Raw genomic sequence first — 17,557 nt, forward strand, 5'->3', positions numbered from 1 at the left:
AGTTACTCCTAGGATGAATAGCTAAAACTGATCTACAGATATAAGATGTTTGAAACACCTGGTTTAGTATTATCCACAAAATTATGTTCCATGTTATTTATCATTTCTTCCAGACCGCAGAGGGTAAAAATCTTGGCCCCCATGCAGAGGGATGAGGGGCATCTCTGACTGCATCTAAACTACCAGTTTCCTCCTGGGTTGATGCTAGTAGACTTTCAGGGAGAAGGCAGCAAAAGTATTTGGAGGGTGGCTCATAACATCTTTTGGCAGCAGTCCCTGCAGCAAACTACTCCCAGCATTGCACCTGCTCTTGATCTCAGCAGGAACTTGTTGCCTAAGTCCAGGAGGCAACCCAAAAGCAAACTAACCTCTACACAGTGAGGATGACTAGAGGACTAGAAGATGGGTAAGAGGTGCGAAGAACTGGAAATGAACAAAACATGCACGCAAAACCACTTCTGTCAGGCACTAACAGGCCTTAATTCCCCCAACTGCCCTCACCTGTGACCCCACACACAGTCTGCCTGGAAGCCCCACTGAAGCCCTGGCTGGGCTTTAGTGTACATGTACCTGTCTCTGGATGGGTCTTGGGCCTCCCCTGTAATCGTATGTCCTGGAAGGATTCCCTGCATGGATCTGGCTCATCACATACCACACCCAGGGCCACAATTAAGCCCCTAGCCAGGACCTGCCCTCCATGTTCAGCCCCATGGGGCTATGCCAGTGGCTGAGGGGAGCAGCCTGTGTGTGGGTCACCCCAACTCCAGGCTTGTGCCCCCTCCAGGGGCAACTCTGCTCTAAAAGCTCCCTCATGGGTTGCTCCAGCTGGTGGAGCTGAGTGCCTGGCCCCCAGGCCACCCAGGACCCACCCCAGCACCCAAGGGACCCTGTGTTCCTTGGTCAGCTTTCCTGCCCCACATACTCCTCCAGGGCTCCTCAGCGGAGGCTCAGTTCCCTCTGTGTGCTTGGCTTCAGCGACCTTGGCCTGGCCCCGTGGCTCTGACCCAGTACACTCCGAGGGCTGAGGAGAGGGAACCAGGAGGTCTTAATGGCCCATGGGTCCTGATGCCCCATTTCACCTCAGGCTGAAGCCTCCAGCCTTGCCCGTGCTATGCTGTAGGTGTGGCTGTGCCCAGTTTAATCTCTGTCCTGCCCCCTGGACACACTGCAGACCTACGCCATCGCTCTGCCTCCATCTGCTCTCCAGCAGCCTCCCGATATGGGATCATCCCCTGCTCAGGGCTGCCCCATGGGGCCTGCGGCTGCCACTGGCCTATCAAGCTGCTGGGGTCCATGATGGGGCAGCTCCCTGCCCGCCATGCCCCTGGCAGCCAGGCTCTCCCTGCCCCCTGGCAATGGCTGTGGGAGTAAGGCATCCTCCTTAGGCCTACAGCTCAGGATCCTAAGTAGGAGGAAATGTGGGCTGAAATATCAAAGCTTCTTGCAGGACAAACTGGTTTTGACTCATCTGGCCCTTAAAAGCTTTCGAAACGAGCTCAGCCCAAACCCAGGGGTTCAGGCACAAGGGCAGGTTTACTGAGGAAAAGATGAGCGGCAGCTATTTCTGCTGTTAGTTTTGTGTAAAGCAACCCTGATTTCCACAACGGTCAATAAAACACCTCTTAAACAGTACCTATAAATTTTGAAATGTTTGGAGGATGAAAAATCCTTCTGTCCGTAATTTAGCTCAATTATCTTCACAGGACAGGCTGCCCCGGGGCTGAATCCTGCCAAGCACTGTGTGTCCTCCACTGCCCGCAGGCGAGAGTGCTCTCCTCACAAGGTGTCATTCAATGCTTCGCTTCTGCTCTGCCAACAAAGTCTTTATATCAGCTTTGAAAGGACTAGATTTTATTTTTAATAGTTCAGAGAAAGGATTGTTCTGAGAACATCATTTCTAAGTGCTCGGGACACCAGGAAACAAGCCAGACGAAGTGACGCTTGCCAGCTAGATGATACTAGAGAGCGGGGGAGGGAGGGACAAACACACCTATAAAAATAAAGCTATGGGGAAAATTGTATTTTCTATCCTGAAAGCAAATCACTCACCAAAGCTGAATTGCAAGCCAGACAATTTGCTGAGGTGGCTCTGGGCTTGACCTACCTGGAGCCAGGCTTCTGCTCATTGACGGTCCAGGGGCAGTGCAGGTGACAAAGGGAAGTGGGTGGCTGGCAAGGGAGCAGTGTCACTGCCCCCAGTACTGTAAATTTTCCTGGCAGAATTAATCCAGGCTGGCACGGGCAGGCACAATTAATGGGAAGTGACATGGCTGTGATCTGATAATGAGGTAACAGAACAGAACTGTCAGAGTGCTTCCTGGGGCAATGACAAATGATGTCATCTCTATTTCAGGATATTTCAGGATGTTTCAGGTGGAAAGCAAGCTTTCACCACACAAATTATGGAATGAGAATGAAAAGGTATTATACCCAAGAGTAACAAAAAAAAAAAATCAGGTTACTGTTATATTGAATATGTTTGGACTTGCATTCTTGCTATATAGCACCTCATCGTGCACACAGAAAATCTCTGTACTCTTTTCCCTAGGTGGATCCTAGCTGAGCCCCACAGGTTTTGCTCAGCATCTAGGTACATATCCATCCCAACTATTATTTTGCTCTCAACATGGTTGATTTACAATGGGTGAGTTAGAGGGTGGCTAGGAGATACAAGACTCAGGTAATCCTTAAATGTTATTCATGATGTTATTCCCCATTTCTGGGTTTTTCAAGTCTCTAGTACACACTTTTCTGTGTGCTTTCTATTCCCCAAAGATGACAATTTATATGTCCATTTCATAGCTTAATAAATCAGTCCAGACTATCAGCAAAACCTCTAGACCTCCAGCTCATCCCCGCTCTGCCAAGCCAAGAATTTTTCTGGTGTGCAGCTGGCTGGGAAGCCAAATGCATGAATTACTGGTGACAACTAAAAGGTATGTGTTCGGTCCCACAATTGAAAGGTAAATTACAAGTCTAGTAGGGCTTCTGTCCTGTTAAACAGTTACAATTGCTCCTTGGGGAGAGGGACCAAGGCAGTGTAGAGTAGACCAAGCCCTGGTGAGGGTGCCTCATCTACTGGCGAGGGGCAGACACAGGTTCACATACCTCTTGCATCTTCTTGATCCTCATTAAGCAGTGACAGAAACTAAGGAATGCCAGCCTCTGTTGTCAAAATTTTCACGCTGTCCCAGAGCTTATGAATTCCCTTGAATCAGACAACCCAGAATCTGTGGGAGACAAACTTTTAACCATTATGTCATATCACAAGTACAAGAAAAGGCAATAAGGGGGAAAATTGACAAATGATACAGCACAAGCCTAACTAACATACTTTCATTATACAGGTTGCAAATTTCCAGAATGTTTGATATACTATAAGAAAGTATTTTAGCTTCCTTTAGCAGTCAGTAGGTCCAATTATACTGTTCATACATCTTTTCTCACATATCTATAAATTCTGAGTTTGCTTAGGTATTTGCTGTTTTCCAGTCAATCCTAAAGAAAAGGGAAGCTGTCAAGATTTCATTTTTAAAAGCTAGCACTCGCACAAGCCAATGAAATAATAACCTGGTCACACATAGGGTGCTACATCAATATTGTATTTGGCAAATACATCAATCTCAGAACAAATCATATTATTAATGAGTATGTAAATAAAATAGCCCCCATGCAGATTAGCATCTCCTTCACACCAGGAGGTTAAAAATAAGTACCTTGTCCCCTTGCAAAAAAAAATGAAAATGGTACAACAATTGCATGGTGTTTCTCCAAATTAGCTACTCACATACAAGTGCCTTACAAATAAACAATTAATTCAAAGGACTTCATATGGCATGCATAGGAGTATTCCCCATCCCTCAAGGCCCCATCCGTGGAAGTGTTCAAGACCAGGCTGGATGGGGCTTTGAGCAACCTGATCTAGTGGGAGGTGTCCTGGCCCATGGCAGGGGGGTTGGAACTAGATGATCTTTAAAGTCCCTTCCAACTCTAACCATTCTATGATACAGGACATTACTAATTTCCCTTTTCTCTGAGCCCCAGGGTTTTGTGGCTCATTGAAGCATTTTCTGACTGTGAATTACTAAAGAGACCATCAGACTCACAGGTCCTCTCAGACACGTCAAGACTCATGAGAAGTGGGAGATGGGCTCCTGCTCTCCCATCTCATGCCCCTCACTGCAGTGTCAACACTTTGCAATCGCTGTAATTTCCACTGTTTTCTTTGGCCCACAGGCACTTGTGACTGCAGCACAGCTGATCAACGTACCTCCAACTCACCAGCTAGAACTAGTTATTCTCTCAGACAGGCAGAGAATATGAAACAGTGCTGTAGCCTGAGCTCCTCCCATAATACGAAATTTAGGGCAGAGGAGTGACTGCCATGTCAGTTAACAAGCAGATATCCATTTACCCCTTAACTGGCATCTGTCCCCTGCCTGGAGCTTGAGAGAAGAATCCCACACACTGGGTTTGCTTTTAGCCCTGCACGCACCATGCAGAGGGCAGCGGCTGTGATCAGACACATGCCATGTGTAGCACTTGTCCCAAAGACCTGTGTACATCTCCCCACCACCCTGCAACCCCTGCCAGTGGCACTGGGCCTGCTCCTGGAAAGGCATTTTAGCCTGTATGGGACTACTCACAAATGAAGTGCTCTTTAGCGGGCCCACATCTTTTCTGCTTCCACCTAACAGAGGAAAACAAAGATTAATGTTCCAGTAAAAGCCATACCAAAATAAACCTCCCAGAGCTCCCTGGTAATAATGTTTACTCATGTTCGCAGAAATGAAAGCAGAACCCAGTCAACATGTTTTCACTGGCAAGTTCCTGAACTTTTTTGCTAATTGCTGTGCTTTCAACTGATAAAAATATGACAACACAACGCATTCATTTAGCTGGTATTTAATTATCTGCTAATTTATTTTCAAGTCTAATACATGAAGTTTAAAATGCTTGGCACACAGATGTTTCTTGAGAGAAAATCCTAGTAGCAATCATTTCAGAAATAAAGAAAACACACTGATATCTGGATATCTCCTTACAGAACACATCAAAATCAGCTAAAACATATACTGTGTCTGAATGCACAGAAGTGACAATAGAATGCATCAGCGTATTACAAAGGCATTTCCAAGCAGCCTAGCAATGCCAGCCTGGAGACCACTGTACACGGAGGAGTTAGCCATACCCACAGAGCAGTTGTCCCGGTTCGGCAGGTCCAGGCAGGTTGTGGTGCAGGTAACAGCCTGGCCTGCCTTCAGGCTAGGCTGGGCTGGGCTGGGCTGGGCTGGGCTGCACACATCCCTCGGCCACAAGATGAACTTAGCCAGCTGATTGCAATCAAGGAGTCCATGCTCAGCTCCCACTCAGTACCAGCGACTACACCACCTGTGTGACCTTGCCTTTATCTGACAGTGCAGCAACGGGTTCTCATGAGAACATCCTTTTTGTTTGACGGTCGAAATGATGAATAGAAATGTTTTCCTGACGAAAAATCCTGTAAGAGCTCCAAAGAATGCAGTGTTGGGTAACCTTTCCACTGACAGGACCTGCACAGCTTGCTGTGCCCTGACGGGAGGCCCATCCAGACCGATGCTGCCCAGCCCGGCATTCCCACCTTCCGGAGGGACGTAAGATTATTCGCGCGTACCCTCTTCTGCCCTATGGCCTTACCTCCCATAGATGCCACTTTATGCGGCACCTCACCCTTCTCTTACCGGGACCATAACGAAGCACCACGGGTGGGATCCCGCGGGAAACGCCGCTCTGGAGCGGCCAGGGGGCAGCGGGGAGGTGTGCGGGTGCCCGGCTGCCTCCCTCACCCCCACGCCGCTGGGGTTCGGGGTTCGACCCCGGGGGACCGACCGCTCTCTCCCCGCGGTGGGGCGGCAGCCCGGCAGAGCGCGGCCGGGACTGAAGGAGGCGGCGTGACCCGGCTTTCCTCGGCCCCGACAGGGAGCCGCGTCCCCCGCCGGGGAACCCGCCTTTCAGCGAGCGTCCCCGCCGCTCCCGGAGGAGCGGTGGCTTCTTCGATGGGGGCTGCCCGTGGAAGGGCGGTGCGGGACGCTGCCGTCGCCCTGGGGACCGCGGCGGGCTCGCCGCTGGGGCTGCTGCAAAAGAGCCGCCGGCGCCGTGCCTGCCTTCGGTTGTCAGCGGCTGTCCTTGAGCAGGGGTGTCCCCTTTAGCGGTCCCCCAGCTTCCCCCAGCGCTGGGCCGCAACGGTAACAGGATGAGGGGACGGGCGGCCCCTCCCCGAGACAGCTGGTAAGGGGCTGGATGGGAAGCTGGCGTGTAAGCAATGCACTATGGTTCTTCTATGGCTCAACTGCTATGGCATCTAGACCCTAATTGATGAAAATACGACCCATTGCACCGAGAATAAGGTCATGAATATTACCACGTTGGGGGGGTAGGAGGGAGCAGATAAATTGGATCAAGAAGTTTGTCGCAGCCAGAGGGATGCACAGTATGATGTGGAGTACGGGAGTGCTCCAATCTATTGTGGGGGGTCAAACAGGAAAGGCCTTTAATGCCACTGGTGAGAAATGCCTAATTTATTGCCTAATGGGGAAAACACTCCTTCAGGGCCTGGCCCACCCCAGCCAAGGTGCTGGTAGTTGGACGTCTGTGAGCACTGCAGTGTGCTCCTTGGCTTGGTGTGCATGGCTGCCGGGCCACCGGTCCCTCCTGGACCATTACCCAGGGTGTGAAGCAGGGCTGCTGGTGGGCAGCTTTCCCCTGGCACAGCCCTGCTGGGCCCATGAGAAACTGGCTGGATCCTGGCGTGTGAGAGCAAAGTCTGGGAGCAAACCTGCAGACAGTCAGAGGGCTGGCAGCTGAAGTAAAGCTTTTAGGCATCCTCTGGCAAGCACCCTGCTGGGCTCCAGATGGGCAGCACCTGGTGCAGAGGAGTGTTAAACCCTCTATCTGATGGTTAATGCAGGCATATGCCTCTGGGTCGTGAATTGCGAGTGACTGCTGCTTACCCCTAACGGGTGTCCTTTTCATCAATGTCCATTTCATCAATGTGCAATTAAAGTGTAATTAATCCATGTGCATTTTTCATAATGTTATGGCTCATGTGTTTTCATATTGCCCTGCAATTGTCTGGCAGGACCAGCTGCCCCAAGGAGCTTATTCAGAAGTGTCAGAAAAGGAAGCCCCCCTCACACAGAGGCTGCCTTCTTTGGCAACATAATTTCTTGTGTGTTTTCATACTGCTTTGTGATTTTTGACGCTGTCAAGCCCATATGATCTCAGAGTTCCCTGCGGCAGATTGGCCGCCCATTTCATTTGGTCCATAGACAAAAATTAAATTTTTATTTTATGTATATAGATAAAGCATTATATAGGTACAGATATGGTTATCTATTGATCCATTTTATATATGCAGAGAAAGTAAATACACAGGAGTGTAAAAATATGGATATATAATTTACACCTAGATACACTTTATATGTGTGTACCTACAGTATATATCTGCAAAGGTATATAAATTCAATATATACATATCCATAAAAGTGTAGGTAGAAAATGTATAAAGCATCCTTTAATAAGAGCTAAAGAAATGAAGAGTTGACATTTACATGTCAATAGAAAGGAATTAAATAAAAGTAAAAAGCAGGTTCAACAGAGTCAGAGCCCAATACTCTCTAACCAGGTTCTTTTAGAAATTCCATGCATGGATGGTGTAATGTTTAATATCAAATTTACTTTACTCAGCTCCTGGAGCTGAGTGAACAGTCACAGCTCCTCAGTGCAAGAGCAACATGGACATACTGGAGAGAGTCTAACAAAGGGCCATGAAGATGATTAAGTGTCTGGAGTATTTTTTCTATAAGGAAAGGCTGAGAGAGCTGGGTCTGTTTAGCCTTATTAATGCATATAAATACCTGAAGAGAGGGTGTGGAAAGGATGGAGCCACGCTCTCTTCAGTGGTGCCCAGTGACAGGATGAGAGGCAATGGGCACAAGCTGAAACAAAAGAGGTTCTGTCTGAACATCAGGACATACTTTTTATCTGTGAGGGTGACCAAGCACTGGCACAGATTGCCCAGGGAGGTTGTGGAGTCTCCATCTTTGGAGATACTCAAAAGTCATCTGGACACGGTCCTGGGCAACCAGCTCTAGCTGGCCCTGCTTGAGGAGGGATGTTGGACCAGATGACCTCTGGAAGTCCTTTCCAACCTCAACCATTCTGCGATTCTGTGAATATCCCTTTGGTCAGTTTGGGTCAGCTGTCCTGGCTATGTCCCCTCCCAACCCCCTGCTCATCCCCAGGCTACTGGCCTTTGGTGGGAAGGAGTTGGAGAGACAGTACTGGTCAGCAACAGCCAAAGCACTGATGAGTTATCAACACCCTTCTAGCTACAAAGCACAGCACTGTATGGGCTGCTATGAGGAAAGTTAACTCCATCCCAAACAGATCCAATATGAAGCCTTGACATGGCTGGGGCAGCAGGAATGTCAAAAGGGCAGAGGGTGTTACAAAAGTGGGGGAGACAAACAGAACACACTGGACAGCTTCAGTCCTAGGAGGTTCATCAAGGGGCCACCTGCACACCCCCTGACCCATGCAAAGGAGAAACTAGTCCTGTGAGCTGGGCGTAGAGCTGAACCCTGTCAGAGTCCAGTACTCTCTGACCAGAGTCTTTTAGATATTCCATACGAGAAGGGTTTAATGTTTTCATAATCAAATTTACTTATTTGAAGATATTTGACATCACCCAGGGTTTTGATTTAGCAGAGTGACACGGCAGTGTACTGAAGGCATAATACAAGCACAATACAGCATTTGCAGTCCACAGCTGGATCACAGTACAAACGCGATTCCTGCTACTGGTCTCTATATGCTCATCATCACAGCACTGGACATTCCCAGCTGCTGGGAAGGAATATGTGGGTTGGAGCAAGCTCAAGCCTGTTGCTCTCTTCAAGGTTCATTTTGTTAGTTGCTCTGTTTTTAATTTGGGCAGAGCCACTGTGGTGAGCTGGCCTCAGCTGATCAAATAAACTACTATTGAGAACAGATCAATCAATATGATGTCCCACGATTGTTAACTGTTATAAATCCCCTAATATGCTCCAATTAATCTGTTATCTCAAACCCTTCAAGCTGCATGTTGGGCACCAAAAAGGACAGTTGTGGTTTAACCCAGCAGGCAGCCAAACACCATGTAGCTACTTGCTTCCTCCAACGCACACAACGGGATGGGAAAGAGAATTAGAGAAAAAAAGGTAACATTTGCAGGTTGAGATAAAAACAGTTTAATAGGACAGCACTAAGGAAGAGAAAATAATAATAATGATAAAAGAAAATACAGAACAAGTGATACCCAATGCTCAGCACCTGCTGACCAATGTCCAGCCTATTCCCAAGCAGTGATCATCAATTTGATTCCTGCCTCCCAGTCAACCCCTATTTATATACTGAGCATGATGTCTAGGGTATGGAATATGTCTTTGGCCAGCTTGGGTCAGTTGTCCTGTCTATGCTCCCTCTCAACTTCTATGGGAAGCTGAAAAAGTTCTTGACTGCTTAGCAACAACCAAAAATATTACTGTGTTATCAACATTATTCTCATCCTAAATCCAAACCATAACACTATACCAGCTGCTAGTAAGAAAGTTAACTCTATCCCAGCCAAAACCAGGTACCATGTCACCACAAAATTTGTCTTTCAAAGCCTAAGATGGTGTTTTGGACAGTGGCATGGTTTACAGGGTGTTTTTCTAGGCAACCAGTAGTTGCTTCCACCATGGTGAGTATGTAGCACTTGCCTTGGGCTATTTGTGGCAGTAGTCCAATAGAGTCAATTTGCCAGGCCTCACCGTATCAAAAACCCAGCCACCACCCTCTGCCCCAGGGAGATTTTACTCTTGTGGCTCACTTGATTGCAGCAAATGTTTCACATTCATGAGTGACCTGTGTGGTAGCCTCCACGGTCAGGTTCACACCTTGATCACAAGCCCATCTGTATGTTGCATCTCTCCCTAGATGTCCTGATGTTTCATGGGCCCATTGAGCTGCAAATAGGTCGCCCAGTCCAGGTCCACCTGAGCTATTTCGATTTTCACAGCCTTGTCTCCGTGTTCATTGTTTCAATGTCCTTGAGTGGCACAGCTTTTGGGCGTGTGAGCACTTGACATGATGTACAGGTACATGATGTACATCATGTACATGATGTACCTTTAGAGCCATGTTTTCTACCCCAGCAGTGATGTCCTGACACAATGCAGCAACCCAGATGGGTTTACTTCTGCGCTGCCAATTGGTCTTCTTCCACTGCTGTAGCCACGCCCTAGGGCATTAGCCACTGTTCAGGAGTCAGTATAGAGATAGAGTGCTGGCCACTTTTCTCGTTTAGCAATCTCTAGGGCTAGTTGGATGGCTTTCACTTCTGCAAACTGACTTTACTCACTGTGTGAGCCAACACACGCAGGAGACAACCACCACAAAACCATGAATGAAATGCATAGACTAAATTTATTTTTGCTACCTCGTGAACTTGGGGGACCTCCAAAACAGCACCTGGGCAGAGGCACACAAGCGGGAAAGCAGGCACCACAGAGCTCGGTCCTTGCTAGAAAGTTTTTAAATCTGCTGCTTTCACCTGTCTATCAGGGATTCACTCAAGTGTAGTTTACTACTGTGCTTTGATCTTTCCGACAGCAGGGCAGGAATATCAAGCGTGTTCAATAGGGTGCCTCTGAGTCTATCACAGGCCTATGTTATCTAAACACAGATGTTCTACTTGTCAAGCACACAAGACTAAACAACAATTAGTATGATATGTGTGTTTTTCTACACCTCAGCTGCAGGACACTTGAGCATGTTTATAATCCTCCTCGCCAATCTTCCATTATTTTCCCACACTCCTTCAGTGGCTTCAATGACTTGTTGGGTGGGACTCCACACAGCAGCTTTCCTCTTCTGACAGTTTCCTACCACACGACAAGATCCATCATTCAACAAAGCATAATGCCTTTCACCTGCTGATAACTGATTATATGGTGGTGTATCTTGGGCTTGACCCATCTCCTCAGGCAATGCTCCAAAAATCTCTGACTTCTGGCCTCTCCATGTTCTCTTTGAGAATTCCTGGGCGGCTGGATTTCCCCAGTTGAACTCATTGCGTGATGAGTGCTACCCACTTACTCCATGTAGCACTGGTTGCATGTTGTATAAAGTGGATGCTTCCTTTGAACACCCAGTGTAGCATGGGCAATCATGGTGCCGAGAGATATGCTTCTGTATGAACAACTTCTGAAGCAGCTAGAACCCCCTCATACGCTGCTGGTATCTCCTTTTCAGTTGGGTTGCAGTGGGCTTCTGATCCTCAATATCCCTGGCTCCAAAACCCTAATGGTCATAGAATCATAAAATTGTTTTGGTTGGAATATACCTTTAAGATCAAGTCCAACCATTAACCTACACTGCCAAGTTACCACTAAACCATGTCCCTCACTTAACACTATATCTAGGTGTCTTTTAAATACCTCCAGGAATGGCAACTCAACCACTTTCCTGGGCAGCCTGTTCCAATGCTTGACAACCCTTTTTGTGAAGACATTTTTCCTAATATCTAATCTGAACCTCCCCTGGTGCAACTTGAGGCCATTTCCTCTTGTCCTATCACCTGTTACTTGGGAGAGGAGACCAAATCCCCCCACCTTGCTACAACCTCCTTTCAGGTAGTTGTAGAGAGTGATAAAGTCTCCCCTCAGCCTCCTTTTCTCCAGGCTGAACACCCCCAGTTCCCACAGCCACTCCTCATAAGAATGAACAGAAAGTTGGCTCTGCTCCACCCCAAACCAGGACATTCCACCCCTTATTCCATACCATTTGCATCATGCTTAAATCACTAATACTTCTTATCCATCAGGTATATACATATGCAGATATATATATATATACACAGATCAGTCATTTATGATTTATCTTCATACACAAGAGTTTGTTAAGTCCATTTAGTTCATAATTGCTCAGTCTCATCTATTGTAGCAGACTCAGGATTGAATATTCTCACCAAGAGTTAAATTTCCTGGAGGTATACATTGAATTTCTCCATTCTCCAGCATCACCCGCCAAGTGCATTCGGTCCTTGAGCAAAAACAGTCCCATGAATGGGTTTGCCTTTGCCTGAGGCAGGAAAAACCCAAACAGTTTTACCCAACATACTCTTTTCATGCACCACAGGGACTTTATCCCCTTCTACACTATGTAAAAGGTCTGATTGAGCAGGACCAGCTTGATTGATGGATCCCCTGGTATTAACTAACCAGGTAGCTCGTGCTAAATGCTTGTCCCAATTTTTAAAGGAACCACCCATTGCTTTCAGGGTGGTTTGTAATAGTCCATTGTATCGCTCAATTTTCCCTGACGCTGGTGCATGATAGGAAATATGATATACTCACTCAATGCCATGCTCTTTTGCCCAAGTATTTACAAGATTGTTTTTGAATTGAGTCCCATTGTCTGACTCAATTCTTTCTGGAGTACCATGTCGCTATGAGACTTGCCTTTCAAGGCCCAGGATGGTATTCCAGGCAGTGGAATGGGGCAAGGCATAGGTTTCCAACCATCTGGTTCTTCTTTCCACTATTGTAAGCACATAATGCTTACCCTGGTGGGTTTGAGGGAGTGTGATATAGCCAATTTGCCATGCCTCCCCATACTTATATTTTAACCATCATCCCACATACAACAAAGGTTTGCTTTCTTGATTTCGGTGCATGTTTCACAGTCACGGATAACCTGCGCAGTAGCGTCCATGATTAAATCCACCCCTCGGTCACGGGCCCAATTATATGTTGCATCTCTTCCTTGATGACCTGAAGTATCATGGGCCCACCGAGCTAAAAATAGCTCCCCTTTATGTTACCAGTCCGAATCTGTCTGGAAAATCTTAGGAGCCTGATCCATTTGCTGATTGTTTTGATGTTCCTCAGTGGTCCGACCCATGGGTACGTGGACATGGCACCCCTTCATGACTAGTTTCTCTAGCTGGTCAGCAATATCTTTCAGCAGCATAATTCAGCAGCCCAAATGGGTTTACTTTTGTGCTGCCAGTTGGTCTGCTTCCTCTGCTTTTACCACCCCCACAGAGCATTTGCCACCACCCATGACTCAGTATAGGGCTAGAGTATTGGCCGCTTTTCTCTTTCAGCAATGTCTAAGGCCAGCTGGATGGCTTTTACCTCTGCAAATTGACTCGATTCACCTTGTCCTTCAGTCGCTTCTGCAACTCACCATGTAGGACTCCATACAGTAGCTTTCCACCTTCGATGTTTCCCTACAACATGACAAGATCCATCAGTGAACAGGGCATACTGTTTCTCATTATCTGAAAGTTCATTATATGGTGGGGCTTCTTCAGCACGTGTCACCACCTCATCTAGTGGCATTGTGAAGTCTTCGCCTTTGGGCCAGTTTGTGATTACTTCTACAATTCCTGGACAATTTGGGTTTCCTATTCGAGCTCGCTGTGTGATTAAGGCAACCCACTTACTCCAGGTAGCATCGGTGGCATGATGAGTAGAAGGAACTTCACCCTTGAACATCCAGCCCAGTACTGGTAATCAGGGCGCCAGGAGGAGGTGGGCTTCAGTACCGATTACCTCTGAAGCAGCTCTAACTCCTTCATATGCTGCCAAGATTTCTTTCTCAGTTGGGGTATAGCTGGCCCCAGAGCCTTTGTATTCTCGACTCTGGAATCCTAGGGGTCGACCCCGAGTCTCCCCTGGTGCTTTATGCCACAGGGTCTGTGTAGGGCCATTGTCCCCAGCTACCGTGTAGAGCACATTTTTAATGTCCCATCCTGTTCAGACCAGTCCAAGGGCTACTGCATACACAATCTCTGGTTTAATTTGCTCAAAGGCCTGCTGTTTCTCAGGACCCCACGTAAACTCATTTTTCTTTTGAGTCACTTCATACAGAGGTCTCACAATCTGACTATAACCTGGAAAATGCATTCCCCAGAAACCCGCAACACCTAAAAAGGCTTGTGTTTCCTTTTTGTTAGTCGGTGGGGACACAGATGTTATTTTGTTAATCACATCCGTTGGAATCTGGCAATGCCCATCTTGCCACTTAATTCCCAAGAACTGGACGTCTCATGCAGGTCCCTTGACCTTACCTCTTTTTACAGCAAAACCTGCTGTCAGAAAAATCTTGGTTATTTTCTTACCTTTCTTGAAAACTTCTTCTGCTGTATTACCCCACACAATGATGTCATCAATGTATTGCAGGTGTTCTGGAGCTCCACCCTTCTCCAGTCCAGTCTGGATCAGTCCATGGCAAATAGTAGGGCTGTGTTTCCACCCCTGGGACAGTCAATTCCAGGTGTACTGGACACCCCTCCAGGTGAAAGCAAACTGTGGCCTGCACTCTGCTGCTAAAGGGGTAGAGAAAAATGCATTAGCAATGTCAATTGTGGCATACTACTTGGCTGCCTTTGACTCCAGTTCATATTGTAGTTCTAATGTGTGTGCCACTGCAGCACTCAATGGTGGTGTGACTTCATTTAGGCCCCAGTAGTCTACTGTTCACTGCCAGTCTCTCAGACTTTCTCACTGGCCATATAGGGCTGTTAAATGATAGAATGGTTCAGGTTGGAAAGGACCTTAAAGATCATTGAGTTCCAGCCCCTCTGCCATGGGCAGGGACACCTCCCACTAGACCAGGTTGCTCAAAGCCCCGTCCAACCTGGTCTTGAACATTTTGAGGGATGGGACATCCACAACTTCTCTGGGTAACCTGTTCCAGTGCCTCACAACCCTCACAGTAAAGAATTTAATGCAATCATAGAATTGTCTAGGTTGGAAGGGACCTTTAAGATCATCTAGTCCAACCATCAACCTAACTCTGATAAAAACCATCACCGAACCATGTCACTAAGCACTATGTCAACCTGTCTTTTAAATACCTCCAGGGGTGGTGCCTCAACCACTTCCCTGGGCAGCCCATTCCAAGGCTTAATAACCCTTTCAGGGTAAAAATTTTTCCTGATATCCAATCTGAACCTCCCCTGGCGCAACTTGAGGTCATTTCCTCTTGTCCTATTGCCTGTGACTTGGGAGAAGAGACCGAACCCCATCTCTACAACCTCCTTTCAGGGAGTTGAAGAGAGCAATGAGGTCTCCCCTCAGCCTCCTTTTCTCTAGGCTGAACAACCCCAGCTCCCTCAGCCTCTCCTCATAAGACTTATTCTTCAGACTGCAATTATGCTGCATGTAAAAAAAAGTCTTTATCTCACACAGAACTGCTACATGGAGCCTCACAGTATTGCTTTGGATCTCTGCATGCTGTATACCAGTGAATATGAAGTGCCAGACGTTTCTGCCCTCCAGCAGTGCTAGAGCTCCTCTTTGTCTACTACATCACATAACTGGACTGTTTGCTGAAATTTGCACCACCCTGTCTTAGGGTATGTGGGACTAGGAAAGGAACCTGATGGCAAGACATCTCTGATGGTCCTAGCTCCAAGGTGACTGCTATCCTACGCTTATTCTCACAATCAATATTTGTTTTATTACTCTTGTATTATTAATTTTAGTAATTGGGGTTTTTTTGTAAAATAATTTTTCTAGTAGCCAAAAAAAATTCCTGGTAAAATCTGCAACTTACAGTGCCTGTAGGAAAGGTCAACTGTATGTGGATCAAGGGGTGGAAGTTAGTCATCCTGTCCGGAAGATCATTGTACATCGAGGAGTTAGTGATCCACAACACAGCTGACCTGGGTTGGCCCAAGCCTTTGCTGTGCTGTACGCTGCTGCACATACAGCCTGGTCTGCCTTCGGGCTGGGCTGGGCTGCGTGCATCCCTTGGCCACAGGATTAATTTAGCCACCTAATTGCAATCAAGGAGCCTGTTGCCAGCTCCCATTCAGTACTGGTGATTATATCACCTGTGTGGCCTTGCCTTCATCTGATGGTGTAGCAACGGGTTCTCATGTGAACATTCTTTTTGTTTGACAGTCGAGATCATGAGTAGAAATGTTTTCTTGTTAAAAAAAAAATCCTGTAAGAGCTTAAAAGACCACAGCGTTGGGTAACCTTTCCACGAATGGGATCTGTATGGTGTGCCTTCTTTGGAGACCTGTCCAATGCTGCACAACTCGGGGCCCCCAGCATCTGGAGGGAAGTGAGATTATCCGTCCTGTCCTCTTTTTGTTACAGTGTTAGCTCCAATAAATGTCATTTTAAGCAATACTTTACAGAGTCATGAGTGCTTTTCTTACTGGAATCATACTGACCCAGCACCTCCTGGTGCCAAAACATTCAGGTGTTTTGCCAGAAGCAAGTCTGTCATTTTAAAAGTCATTCAGATTAACCACAATAATAATATTACATCTTCTGCTTTTATGTGAACCAAGTACTAACTGACAAAAAATCTTGGAATCTTTAATGTCGCTCAGCCTGTAAAACATTTTGGGCTCTTTGAAGACATTACCACTTTTCTGATCCCTTTCCAAAGGCCAATCAAATAGTATATGACTTTCAGTTCATCTTTATCACTCAGTCAGTGGACTGGGCATCTCTTGCCTCGCTCTGCTCTCATTTCATGAACAGTTTTTCCACCTGCTTGAAGAATAGAAGGCAGGGAAAGAAAAAGAATTCCTTATAGTACGTATCTCTATAGAGACGTTATTGTCTTACTCTGTACATTAATTCATTATTTATGAGTGATACATTACTTATATTCCTGGGCAAAACTTACCATCTTGGCCCAAATCAACAAAGGCCTATGGATATTTGAAGTGCCCAAACACTCATAGAGAAGGAAGGGTGATGGAAATACGAAGTGCGTTACCACTGGCAGGCAGCGTGGCTGGCTTTTCGCGACAGGGCCATGATCTGGCAGGCCTTGCTCCGCGCCAAAGCACGCTGGCCAGTCAGCAGAGGACGCAGGGTGGCAGGGACCCGGTCAACCTGTAACTGTACATGCCATTGTTCCATTCGTAGAAAATAAGGATATAGAAAAAAAAAAAGACTTTGCTTTACAGACAAGTGGATTTCTTCCGGTATTTCAGTGAGGACTCCCCCAGATCAATACCTAATCCAGCTGTGTCCAGCAGCAAGGGTTTGGCTACCGGAGTTTGGGGTGATTATGAGAGTCACATTTACGTTTAGAATGTGAATGCTAGATAAGTAAAGCCACGCATTGAAGGTTCTGTGACCATGCACAGAGAGGAGTGACATGGGCACCATGATGGGTCCGCAGTGGTTTTCAGAGTTCCTCAGAGAACTTTTAGAGAGCACGTTTAATAAAGAATAAAATCTACTTAATGACTGTCATTTACTGCCATGGTGTCACGTCCTCTGCTATTCCTCTCCTATGCATATGCACTAAGCTTGGTAAGAAGTGTCAGGAATGAATTTGCAATGGGTTACTGATACTAAAGCCGAGTTCATTACATCCCCTACACAAACTAAACGCTATTAATCTTGAAAATTTTTCACAGTTCTCCACTTCTTAGGAAGTGCCAGTTAGGAACCAAAAAGGTATGCTCTAATTGTGAGCAACTATTTTCAAAGTCTTAATTCGCCCCATT

Source organism: Numenius arquata, chromosome 2 (genome assembly GCF_964106895.1).
Source record: "Numenius arquata chromosome 2, bNumArq3.hap1.1, whole genome shotgun sequence".
In the NCBI taxonomy this organism is placed as follows: domain Eukaryota; kingdom Metazoa; phylum Chordata; class Aves; order Charadriiformes; family Scolopacidae; genus Numenius; species Numenius arquata.